This window comes from Ambystoma mexicanum, chromosome 4p, assembly GCF_040938575.1.
Source record: "Ambystoma mexicanum isolate Mex_15411 chromosome 4p, UKY_AmexF1_1, whole genome shotgun sequence".
NCBI lineage: Eukaryota > Metazoa > Chordata > Amphibia > Caudata > Ambystomatidae > Ambystoma > Ambystoma mexicanum.
The window spans coordinates 291815567-291829309 of NC_090927.1; the positions used below are offsets into that span (position 1 = coordinate 291815567).

General features: G+C 43.5%; 1 non-coding gene across 1 annotated transcript; it reads right to left on the minus strand.

Moving 5' to 3' along the window:
- Nucleotides 1–323: 323 nt before the first annotated feature.
- Nucleotides 324–477, minus strand: LOC138459957 (5.8S ribosomal RNA). Its single transcript, XR_011262737.1, has one exon. It is a non-coding gene; the product is annotated as a 5.8S ribosomal RNA (ribosomal RNA).
- Nucleotides 478–13743: the final 13266 nt, after the last annotated feature.

Consider the following 13743-nt stretch of genomic DNA (forward strand, 5'->3'; position numbering starts at 1 on the left):
CTTTCTCCATCCGCTAAGGCCAAGGCCCGCCTGGTGGCGAGGACCGCGCTCAGGGGCCTTCCCACACCGGTAGCCGTGGGACACCACAGACAGCCACACGCAGCACGGCACGGTGCCTTGAAGTGGGGCGGAGGCATGCTGGGCTTTTTCAAGGCCCGCCGCCGCCTCCGACCGCCTGCCACCAGGGCCCGCGCGGCCAGGTCCAGAGGGATCCCGCACCAGTGCTGATCGGGGTATGACCTTACGGGGCGAAGGGAACAGGGTCCCTCCGACAACCCCAGCCATGCCCTGGGGAGGGAACCCCGGGGCGATTGAGGTTCAAGCGACCCTCAGACAGGCGTAGCCCCGGGCGGAACCCGGGGCCGCAAGATGCATTTGAAGTGTCAATGGTCAATGTGTCCTGCAATTCACACTAATTCTCGCAGCTAGATGCGTTCTTCATCGACGCGTGAGCCGAGTGATCCACCGCCAAGAGTCACAGGCAACTTTTTGTTTTGTTCCAGGCGTAATCCCGAACCTGCCGGTGCAGCAGAGGCCGTGGGGAGGCAGCGGCGCCTGTCCCACCCGCTGCGGATGCGACACAGCCCGGCACCCTGTCTAGCTCCCCCACTTGGGAGTCGGCCGAGACCATCTGGGATTTTAGGAGAAAACTAAAAAAAACTACATCCAGGCGCTCAGCCCGGGAAGCCTGCCCGGCGGCAGGGCTTCCTACGGTGACGGAGGAAGGCTGCTCCACCGCTGGCCCACCCAGTCCCCGGATCCCGCTCGGCCTGCCCCAAACCCCAACCCCCTCCACCCGCTCCTCTTGCGGGGAGCCAGACTGAGAGGCGGGCCAGAGTCGGCACAGACAGGGGGTTCAGTTGGGACCTCTAGAGTCTTCAAACTGCAGCCCGGCTGCACGGGGCCGTGCTCCAGGTACCTGGTCTAGAGGGAAGGTCGGCCGCTGCACCGGCGGACCTGGCCAATGCTCCCCCACGCAGACGTGGGCGGCCAGAACATTGACGCCCGCCCGTCGAGTATGCCCAGCTGTGCCATGGCTCAGGGCTCACTCGGCGTGCTGGGCCCCTGTCTGCCCTGGGGAGGCCTCCCTCGAGAACAGCCCGGCATCCCTCGGCTCCCGGCTGCTCCCTCTCGGGGGCTTCCCTGCCGACCGGGGTGCGCCTTCTCCGACGCCTGGCCCGCTGGTGGGTTTGATCGTCTTCTCAGCACTCCACCAGGGCCATTGTCGACCCCGGTGGGGCCATATCCGAGGACCTCACTAAACCATCCAATCGGTAGTAGCGACAGGCGGTGTGTAAAAGAAAGCCTAAAGCTCACTTATTAAACGTGAGCTTATGACCCACACTTACCGGGAATTCCTTGTTCTTGAGAAATAATTGCAATCCCCAATCCCTATCACGAACAGGGTTCATCGGGTTACCCGCACCTGTCAGCAAAGGGTATTGTTATTGATATTTTATTTCTATCGCGCTCATACACAAGTGGTTCAAGGGTAGACACACGCTGATCCGTTCAGTGTAGCGCACGTGCAGCCCCGAATATCTAAGGGCATCACAGACCTGTTATTGCTCGATCTCGTTTGGCTGAACGCCACTTGTCCCTCTAAGAAGTTGAAGGCCGACTGCTGGTGGTCGCGTAACTAGTTAGCATGGAGGAGTCTCATTCGTTATCGGAATTAACCAGACAAATCGCTCCACCAACTAAGAACAGCCATGCACCACCACCCACAGAATCGAGAAAGAGCTATCAATCTGTCAATCCTTTCCGTGTCCGGGCCGTGTGAGGATTCCCGTGTTGAGTCAAATTAAGCCTCAGGCTCCACTCCTGGTGGTGCCCTTCTGTCAATTCCTTTAAGTTTCAGCTTTGCAACCATACTCCCCCCAGAACCCAAAGACTTTGATTTCCCGGAAGCTGCTCAGTGGATCATAGGAATAACGCCGTCGGATCGCTAGTCGGCATCGTTTATGGTCAGAACTATGACGGTATCTGATCGTCTTCAAACCTCCGACTTTCGTTCTTGATTAATGAAAACGTTCTTGGCAAAAGCTTTCTCTTTGGTTCGTCTTGCGCCGGTCCAAGAATTTCACCTCTAGCGGCACAATACGAATGCCCTCGGCCGTCCCTCGTAATCATGGCCCCAGTTCTGAAACCAACAAAATAGAACTATTCCATTATTCCTAGCTGAAGTATTCAGGCGACCGGCCGGCTTTGAACACTCTAATTTTTTCAAAGTAAACAATTCGGACCCCCAGGACACTCAGTCAAGAGCATCAAGGGGGCGCCGAGAGGCAGGGGCTGGGACAGGCGGTAGCTCGCCTCGCGGTGGACTGCCAGCTCGATCCCAAGATCCAACTACGAGCTTTTTAACTGCACCAACTTTAAACAGTAGAGTAAACCCAACACCTCATAAAGAATACATTATAGCACTTAGTCATCTTAATGTTATGTTATGTTAATATAATTTATAAAGCGGGGCATTTGCCCAGCCGGCATCTTGGCCCTACTCAGAAGGAGAAGAGGAAAAGAAAGCCTAAATGAGGTGAAAGCCTCACGAAAAAAGAGCACACGGCAGAGAGTTCCACAGAGATGCAGGAACGACAGAGAAAGAAAGACCCCCAATCCGACTAAGTCGAACGCTAGGAATGGAGACAAGGCACACGTCAGCGGAGCGAAGGCCTCAGCCAGGAATGTAGGGAGGGAATTTCTTTTGTAATTACTCAGCACCCAGGCCGTAAACAGCCTGATGCACTAAGCATAGTGCCTTAAAGTGAATTCACTGGGCTACTGGAAGCTAGTGAAGCTTCGGTTGCACAGGAGAGATATAAGCACAGTGAGGCATGGGGTAGCCAGTCATGGTGCAGAGATTTGGAGAACTTGGAGTCAGTGCAATTGGTAGGCAGGCTGAGCCAGAAAAAGGGAATTGCAATAGTCAATTGAGGATGTAATCAGGGCAGAGACCACAGGAGCACGAAGCTGTGCAGGAATGAAAGGGAGAACCTTGCGGAGCAGTATGACTAGATAGTAGCCCCAACGACAAACTGCAATGACTTCAGGCTCCATAGACAGAGAAGCAGATATTTTGACTCTGAGGTCCTTCACTACAGGGACAGGAGAAGGAAAGGGACCTAAATAGGATGGCCAGAAAGCAGGGGTCTATTTAGAAGAAGCAGACGGAGGGTCCACCACCAAAGTTCACTTTTTTCATAATTCACCTTGAGCCACTTGGTACTCATCCACCCACCCACGACCTCCAGACAACCCCTGAACATTGTTGCTGACTCAGGGAGCGAGAGGTCAAAGTGAACCAGGATCTGGGAGTTGTCAACATAGGAATAACAGAGGAAGCCATGGGAGAAGATGAGTTTGTTCAGCGGTTGAACATAGGGGTTGAACAGTATCAGTGAGACAGAAAAGCCTTGGGAAACACCAAAACCGACAGCCATAGATTACAGCGGAAACGGGGGGGAGAAAGTGTTTGACAGTGAACCGAGAGAAAGGAGTAAAAATACAGGTTAACACAGTACCAGAGAGGCCAACCCCCACCAGACGATTGAGCAGGACTGCATGATCGATGGTATCAAAGGTAGCAGAAATGTCAAGCAACAAAAGAGCACTGACTCCGCCTTGGTCATACATCCGAGCCAGATCATTGATGGCGGAGACCAGCACACTCTTGGTGCCATGGCCTGGACGGAAAGCCGACTGTGAAGAGTGGAAGAACAGAGAGTTTCCAAAGAAATTACTATGCAAAAGACAGACCAGAGATTCCAGGAGCTTCATCAGGAATGGGATAAGAGAGATAGAGCAGACATGACCAGGGATAAGAAGGTCCAACGCAGGTTTCTTGAGCAGGAGGATAACTGTGGAATGCTTCAGGAAAGCAGGAATCTCTCTGGATGAAAAGAAGACATTTACTGCTTCCGTCAGCATAGTGGCAATTTGCGGCATTATAACCTTAAGAATGCTTGAGGGTCCATTGGGGATGCAGATATTAATTTAGATACTGACACCATAATCTCCTCAGCACTGAAGAACGGAAACTCTGACCAAATGGCGGTGGAGGGGGAGCTGACGCCTGTACCGGATAGAGAAGATGATCTGGAGCCAGAGGATTGGATACCAGTATGAATTATATCAATTTTCCCCACAGAATAGAGGGATTAGGAGTCACACAGATCCAAAAATGGAAAACTGGGTTTGTGTGGAACAGAGGAGAGCATACAAACAGTTTTAAATAAATCCTTAGAGTGGTTAATGGACGCTTCTTTACAAGAGGAAAAATAAGTCTGTTTGTCAGTTAATTGTAATTGGTTGTTAATAAAACGCTTAATACCCAGAGGTTTCTAAGTGCGGACCTGGGGATTGAACCTGTGTTGTGTTGCGTCATTTTGCTTCCAAGAGGAGCGTGTGCCCCTGAGCGATCCTCCCAAGACAGTTAAGATAACTTATGATAGACTGAGGAGGCTTGCTGAAGGGTAGTTTTAGCAGCAATGTCATAACCGAGATGCAATTTGCCCTCGGTTTGCCCACGTCAAAGAGGGAGAGTGCGTAAATTATCACAAGACCATGGCTTAGATGGACAGGCTGTTGGTTCAAAGTTTTTTAAAGGAGCCAGCAAGTCAGCCACTGTCTCCATTATAGAGCATAAGGTATCAAGCTGGCCAATGATATCATTCTTCAACAACGTGCGTCAGGAGCGGCTGGGGGCTGGATGAAACGTAGGTGAGGGTTTTGAAAATGCGACATCCCAAGTAAAAGTAACCAAAAAGTGGTCGGACCAAAGAACCGGAAGAGCCGGATTAGAAAACGTGACATCCCAAATAAAAGGACCTAAAAAGTGGGCCGACCAAAAAAATGGAATAGATAGACTCATGATAGATGATGGATTAGCCTCTTCTGTGTGTCCTGTAAAAGAAAGCAGATACATGATTGAAATCCCAGGATTTAGGAGCCATTGTTGAAATGTTTTAAGGCTGTTTCTAATGGCAAAGCTCCTTCACATTGGCCTTCATCTCTGGCCTAATCATTTTAGCAATTGCAGTTTCAGAAAAATGGGCAGAGAAATGGGAGTACTGAAGATTCGACTAAATCTAAATGCACTCATAAGAAAGTGGTCATCAAAAAGTTCAATGCAAATCTGGTGTGGGTGTATCACATTATTATTATTATTATTATTATTATTATTATTAGCAATATTACAATTAATGTTGTTACTATTAATAATGAAAATAATAGCACTAGGAATAATAATAACACCGCATATTATTATAATAATTATTATTATTATTATTATTATTTGTTCATTGTACACACCTAGCACTGTGTTGGTCACAGAGAAACACATTGGTAGTGAGAATTTCCCAAGTCAGCAAGTACACCTTACTAATAGTTATCAACGTGCAATATACATATGGGGTGTGCACAAGAGAGCTTTATTGATAAGGGTCACATAGTACTCCAAACACTGAGATGTAATTGTTTCATAGAGTATAGGGTTGAGTACAGCAATCAAGGCTTTGTGGCCCAAAAACTAGGCCTTTTGAATCCCATGTAGACAGAAATGCCACATGTAAAAGGTATTTTTTTTATTTGTTTTAACATTTGTGTAGCGCATGAAACCGTAATGCATCAAGGCACTGGTTGCAGAAAAGAATACAGCATAGAGGCAGGCAGCACATCAAAATGTGCTTGTTACATGCAAGTTTGTCCGCGATTTCGGTAAGGTCATGCTTGCGGTAAACTCTGTGTTAACGATCTTGACAAAAAAGCCACATTTTAAGGTACTTATAGGCGCTTAATACCGGAAGGCAGTATCTAAGCGCGATGTACACAGTAGGATAGTACCACCGATAATGTGACATGTTTGGTGTTGCCAAACTTCGCACATCGTCAGTGCAGATTGCAACCCTTCACTGTGGAGACAGTGAAGAGGTGAAGTTACTTTTCTTTTCAGTATCTTGATAATGGGACAAATGAATGAAATGTGTGGCAGGTGCCCCATTGAGATGAAGGGTATTCGAATTTGGTAAAGGGTACATCGCGGGCTGCCAAACATTATGAAGGTCAATCAGAAGGACTTATTGGCTTACAAGACTCAAGAAGCTCTGCCCTTCCCCCATCAATACATCTCGCTCCATTTTATTTCAATATCCCCCACTACCCCTATTGGATTCTAGAAACATGTGCCAAAAGGTCACACACATGGAAGAGGTTGTGCTATATAAGTCCATGTTCCATTCTATTCAATTTCGTCATTATAGGCTGCCTCATTATTTCCTTTAATTAAAGCTCTTTTTTATTGTAGATATAATAGTGGACTATGGTCTAAGTGACATTTTTATTTCTGAAACTTGGTTCTCGTCATCCAGCATTCCCATATGATTTGAAAAACATGTATGGGATGTATACAGTCTACAAAAGGAGGACATTGTTTCCAGTTCAACGATCTATGTCCTTTGAATTGATGTCTTGCTCTTTTCAAATATCAAAATATTGTATCTACTAATCATGATGATACCTTTGTCCAAGAATTTTAGGATTTTATATCTGAGTCTGGTTATGAAATCATTGAAATCAGACTAGTGTTTTTCAAACCAGTATAATGTGTTCTTAGATGATTTCGAGCTGACGAGCAAGTCAACCAAATTCGAAATGAAAAGAACATTTTTAGCCATACTACTGGCATTAAATCTACAATAACCAGACTAAGGGCCGATGCTGTTTAAGGCGCAGTGAGCATTGAAAACAACAGACTTCACTGCGCCTTTTCTTGATGCCCAGGTAGCACCAACATTCTCAAGGGGACCAGGGCGTCAGCGCAGATCATGACGCTGATGCGTCACAAACTGCCTGGATCCCCCCTGTTTTTTGGATTAATGGGTGGATTACTGGTTTTTGGCAGCATTTTTCTTAAATTCTATGATATTTGCAATTTAACGAAAATGCCGCTGAAATCACCCTTTGCTGGGAAAGAAGGAAGGAAGTGAAGAAGATGTAAGACATATGAAAACAGTAATAAAGGAGAAAAGAAGAAGAGATTGCTGTGCTAAAACAGAAAGTTAGAAAGGGCAAATTACGGTGGTTTGCAAAACAAAATGAAGAAAATGATGTGGCAGGTAGGTTGTGCCTGTGAGGGAGGTGGGTGACCTTACCTCTGTTATCTGGTCTCACTCCTCCACTATAGCAAAAGTGAAATAAACAGACTCTCACCAGAGGCGGTGGAGTACGTGTCTGCCAATTTAACACAGTTGCTAAAGTGGAGGAGTGACAACAGAATCAACTTGTAAACGACTGGTTTGCAGAATTGGCGATCGGCAGGTTAGTTTGCAGCCAATGCTGGCAAAAGGTGCACAGATTCCTAAACTGGAGCATTGTATGCTTCCCCTGAAAGGTTTGGCAGCATAAGAATAGGTGTAAGTTACCGAAAATGTCAGGAAACCTTAATCCAACTTTATCTGTAATTAACACCTAGCTTAGAATCAGGTCCTCAGACAAAAGAAAGAAAATGTGCTAGGTTTTAATAAACCCCATCTAGATTTTGTGATATGTACTATGTCAATTGTTTGAGACTGGGCTGACCATGAAATGTGTGGTAGACATGTGTTAAATGCTGCCAGGTTCCATTCCATATTAAATGAGCCACTGCAAAAAGGTGTCATCCAGCATAGTCCACACAAATATCTTTAAAGCAAGAAAGAAATCGCTCCCCTTAAAAACAATATATAAATGATTGCGCAAGAAAACAATTCAATAGTTACGAAAATTACATAGGAAATCTAGTTCCATGGAATATTCATTGCAACTGAAGGTGGTAAGGATTTTTGATTTTGAATAACTTATTACGCCCACCAGACGGAATCAACCATATTCGGGCGCAGATGGTAACTATAAAACTCGAGGGTTTCATAAGAGAAGAAAAAGGAGTATCCAAAGGTCTGTCTTGGTTTAACTGTTTACATTTATCTAAATAAGAGAGTTTTCAGTCTCTTTCTGAAGAGGTCCAAACTTTCACACTTTCTGATGTCGAGTGGAAGTTGATTCCAAACGTTAGGACCATAAGCACCAAACCTTCTATCTCCTCTTGACATACATTTTGTTTGTGGGATGCAGAGTAAGAGTTTATCCTCTGAACGTAAACTCCTTTTTGGCTGATAAAATACAATTTTATCGGCTAGATATGCGGGGGCAAGTCCTTTAATGCATTTAAACACTAGACATGCCATCTTAAATGTAATCCTATCTTCCACCATCAACCAGTGGAGTGATCTCCGCATTGATGGCACATGGTCTCTTTTCTTTAAGTTTCCAATTGCTCTCAATGCTGCGTTTTGTGCTCTCTGAAGTCTCCTCATTTGCTTCTGAGGAATCCCTGCTAACAGACTATTGTTATAATCGAGGTGGGGGTTAGTCATTGCCCCCACCACGACTGCCCTGTCTTCCATCGGAATGTAGGGGAGGATTTTCCGTAATGATCGGAGTGCAAAGTGAACTGTTTTCACGTTGGCCCCTACTTGAGCGTCGCTATTCAAATTCTCTTGCCACCAACAACCTAGGTTTTTTTGCATAATGCAATTGTTCTCCTAGGATCAAAGGGCAGGGGAGCCTTTGGATTTCCGATGTTTTTTTATTCTTTGGACTGAATAATATAATTTCCGTTTTTGCTGCGTTTAGTTGTAAATGGTTATTGTTCCTCCAATTGTTGAGTTCCTTCATGCATTGATTGATTCACTCGAAATCCTCTTCACTATTTTGTAGCTCAATATACAGTTGCGTATCATCCTCATATGAATGAAATAACAAGCCCTATTTCCTAAATATCCTGAAAACTGGACGAAAACAGAGATTAAAAATAAGTGGAGATAGAGAGGAACCCTCTGGCACCCCGCAGGGAAGGGAATAATCCCAGAAATTCCCCTACCAAAAACCACCCATTATCAAAATACAATAGCAAAGCCTCATGCCATGTTAAAGTAGTCTTCTAAGTCCAAAGCCTGAGAAAAAGATCCACCAAGCAAAACTATTTGGCAGATATCATTTTCAGAATTGGAGTCAAAATACCCCAGAGAGACAACATACTCCCATCTCTCAATTAAAATAAATAGATGTAGATGGTTTCAGTATAAGAATTCAAGCCTTATATGGTATGTCATCTGTTGGTGAGGTTTTACATTTAGGGGGTGAAGGGTGATACACTGACTCCATTACAGATTGTTTTCAGTGCTTATCCCACCAACTTCAAATATGGCAGTATTCTGGCTCTACTAAAATATGTTAACTTAGACCTAATTGATTGGGGGAACTTCAGAAAAATTGCACATTTTCTGTTTTGCAGAAATATTATTAAGAATGTGGTGACAAACTGGCTTTACTGTCGTTACGATCACACAGTGCATGGGATGGAGCATTGAGCTCTGGATAGGTGCACCTCTTTACCTTTGAGATGGAGTCAATGTTTCCAGATGGAAATATCCATATCCCCCATCCTCAGGTGCTGCTTCAGAGGAGGATCCTGTCGCCAAGGATTTGAAGCATGTATATGGAGCTGCGTTGATATCTGCAGATGAAGTTTGGGATCTTTGTCCATAAGCATCCAAATGACAGAGTAGTGTATCTCGAGGTGGGATTTGTAGCTGATAGCCACTGCCTGGAGGGGTGTCTTGTCTTCACTGAGGCCTGGATGACCTCAATCAGCATAAACCTGACCCTAATTTCTCTGAAAAAGAAATTATTTGATTTTAATTTGGAAATAATGAGACGATGATTCAAGATTGCATAAAGACCATAATAAAATGAATTGTTTTACCACCTCTGCTTTTAGATGGGACAACATCACTTGCTGTCTTCTTTAGAAAAACGCTCTTTTGAAGGATTGTGATGATTTTAAAGTAGGATGCCTATCGTTAGGGAGTTCAAACAGTGAAAACCATCGAAAGTGGCTGAAAAGCTATAGTTCTCAGGTGGGATGTGGGCAACCTGTAAGTTTTTTCCCCCATTTCAGCCCAATGCTTTACAGCATTAGATTATGCTGTTCTAAGGCATGAATGATCTGTGTTTTTAATCATGTTTGTTTCTTTTAGATTACACTGTAAACTATTGGATTATATGTATAATTGATGAACTGTGTTACACTCTACTGTTCAAAGGTCCGGGTATCCTCAGTGAGCTAGATTTATTCAATACTGATAAAATAGAACAAACACATAATTTGTGGTCACTACTGACCTTAAATTTACATTTTATTTGTCTTACCTATTAATTGCCCATTAATGTCTCTACTTTTTGTTGATATTGGCTAATATATTTTACTGCATGATCACTTACTATTTAGTAGTGGGTCACTGCCGACGAGTGTATTGTAATGTATGGTCACTACTGCCTCTATTTACTTACAATATGGCCACTACAAGCTTGAGTATATTAATTATTGATCACTTACATGATCATCAGTATAACAAGTAGACTGCACCCAGACAGCCTGCTATCACTACCGTTTAACCAAATGCTCTTCCTAACCCTTTTCATAACCAGCTCTTCCTTCCTTCATGTGGGGCCGTCAGTGAATTGACTCACAGCTCTGCCCTTTCTACCCTTTATCCAAACCATTAACTCTATAAAAAAAGGACATTTGGTCTTAGTAAACCTCCCTCTGTTGGTCGTTTGCTGTCTCACTATTTTGTTACCCTTTTCACTTCCCAGCCAATTTACAGGGCATTTAGTGAGTTTCTCTTAGTCTTCATTGCTCATGTAGGCTTTGCCAAGCGCGTATCTCTAACCCTGCATCCCTGGCTCGCTCAGTCCAATCCACCATCCTTCCTGTGAGCTCTCCAATTTCAACATCCTGTTCCTACCCTTTTCGACTCCAACTGGTGATCCTTGGGGGTCATATGACCACACTTCTCCCAAATCTGAACTCCTCATGTCAGCCTTGGGAAGGCAGCAGGTGAAAGGCCAATGCTAAGGGTTCCTCCTATTTCCCCGTTTTCCTGGCACTCAATCTCTGCTCCTGCCTGTCGCTCACATATCAGGCAGATTTTCAACACTTTTGCTACAATTTATATTCTAAATCGAGTTCCATTGACTCTACCGTCAGAGAATTTCGTTGCAAAGCCAGACCATTATTTCACTGCCAAATAATTTCACTACACAGCTGCACCCATTTTATTCTACTGGCGGGTGGAGAATGTGTTGCACAGCATAACTAATTTAATGTATTTGACACAGAATTTCATGGCATAGCTAGTTCAATATTCTTTTCATATATAAAATTTGTGCATAACTATATTAACTCCATGTTGCTGCCAGTAAATTGTATTGCATAGCCAGACTGTTATTCACCACCAGAGAATGTCATTGTACTGCTACCTCATTATTTCACTCACATATGTGTTTCACTGCATAGCTAGGATCATCTACTAACGCCAGAATTTTATTTTCCAGTTTTGGATAGCCACTTTTTCTTTTGATGCTCTCAATTTATCTCATGGACACACAGTTTATTTTGCTGTCAGATAATTGCAGTGCTTGGCTATATTAATTTGATTCTGCACCCAGAGAATTTCAGTAGTTGTTCTGCTTTAAAGCTGCACTGCACATCAACATTAATCTACTTCTCTGCAAGGAAATCTCATAGCACAGCTTGATACATTTTATTTTACTGCTTGTCAATTTCATTTCATATCTGTTTTCATTTGTATTTTTCAAACTGGAAAATCTGCTTTTCCTAGCCATGAATAGGTCGAGTAAATTATTTGGTGCCAGATAGTCCATTGCTTATCTAGATTCACCGAGTCTGCTGGCGGAAACTCCATTGTGTAGAGATATAAGGCCTGATTCATGGAAGTGTTTTATAATGGCCTAATCCCATAGGAAAACGTTCCATGAATCAGGCCCATAAACTCTAATTTTGCTGAATAGCCAGATTAATTTAATTTGATTCATGAAATGAAATGATAGATAGAATAGTGTATTTTCTACCAAAATTTCACTGCATAGCTTCCTTCATTCATGTATTTATCTGACATGAATGTCAATACATGGCCAGCGTGATGTATTTTGCTCCAAGAAAATCAAATTCCATATAGAGATTAATCTGCTGCCAGACAATGTATTGTATAGCTAGATTAACTGTTATTTTGCCACCGGCGCGCTTAATTATGCTGCTTTCTCCCAACATTGACACCAGAAAACATCACTGCATAACTGGATCATGATTTTATTGCTGCTCGAATGTCCCTTTTTTCAGATAATTTACATTTATTGTGCTGCCTGACCCTTTATAAAATTAACTCTTAATTTGATGCCAATTCAGTTTAATTCACAAGTTGTAATTATACTGCACAGCTAGATTAATTTATCTGCTGCCTTAAATATACATTGCCTAGCCAGACTGATGCATTCTGCTGTTAATACATAACAATATTTATTATAATTTTGCTGCATATCCATACTAACATATTCCTCTATCAGAGAATCTCTCTGCACAGCTAGATGAATTCATCTTGCTGATAGAGCTTCTTTGCATCACAATATCCGTTTTTGATGCCAGTCCACATCATAGTATCACTAGTTATAATTCTGATTTTGCTGCCATAATATCCCATTGCATAGCTAGCACAATCCACATGTTTAGACCATTGAATCCCACTGGTTAGCTCAATAAACTGGTTCTGATGCTAGAAATTCCACTGCATAGTCAGATTGGTGTGTTTTACTGCCAGAAATGTCATTGTAGGGACAGACGTATTTAATATGTTGTCAGAGAATCTGACTGCAAAGATAGAATTCTTCATTTTGCCGCCAAAATTCTCATGGACCTGCAAACAACATTCCCAACAGGACCATTTGATCAAATCCTCTCTCTTGCACAGCAAATCAAATCATGCCTTGAGCATGAAAGAAACATCAGGATCAGAGCCAGAGGAAGAGACAGAGCAACAGCTATGGTACAACCCTGACTACGCAAGCAAATCAAGCAACTAGAGGCGCACGAGGCAGACCCCACTCCGAAGGATCCATGACTGCCTTCACATCCAGATAACTCTTCAAATGAATAATTACATTGGCATCAAACAACCACCCCATTGTCTCACACCATTAACACAATCCAAGAGGAAATAACTGCAATAAATAAGATCCACATTAACAACTAAACAAGCCCTTGGTGAACTGCAATATCTAAAACTTTACCCAGTCCAACTTGAGAAAACACATGACTCCAAGTGTCACCAAAGTTTATGCATTATATTACGAAGCATGCGACAGTTACCACTCACAAAAACCTGGGAGGGCATCCCAACTCAGCAAAACACCTAATTAGTCTATTTGGGGAGGAAAGCACACATCAACACCCTGACTACATTATTTGATCCAACAGACAAATCAGTCGTTGGCCATCTACAGTGTTTAACCACGGAGTGGTGAATGGCACCAAATGCCTTCTCATTAATGGGTCATCTATAGCTAAAGAGTCCTCGTAGCTCCTTAATAAGGACAAAATAGGCCTTCCCTAATTAACCAATTGTGACTCTTAGATGATCACTGAGCAGTCATACACAAAACAATTCCCACCAGAATCAAAATGAAGTTTGCCAACAGAACAATGGGGCAGGGTGGTGGGGATTGCACTCATTCAGGGATTGTTTCTTTTTCCTTTTGTGATTTTTCTGTAAGATGCCAGACATGAGCATTACCAATTTGTGGTGCCCCCAGAACATAAGGAAAAGGAAATCAGAATCTGGATATTTC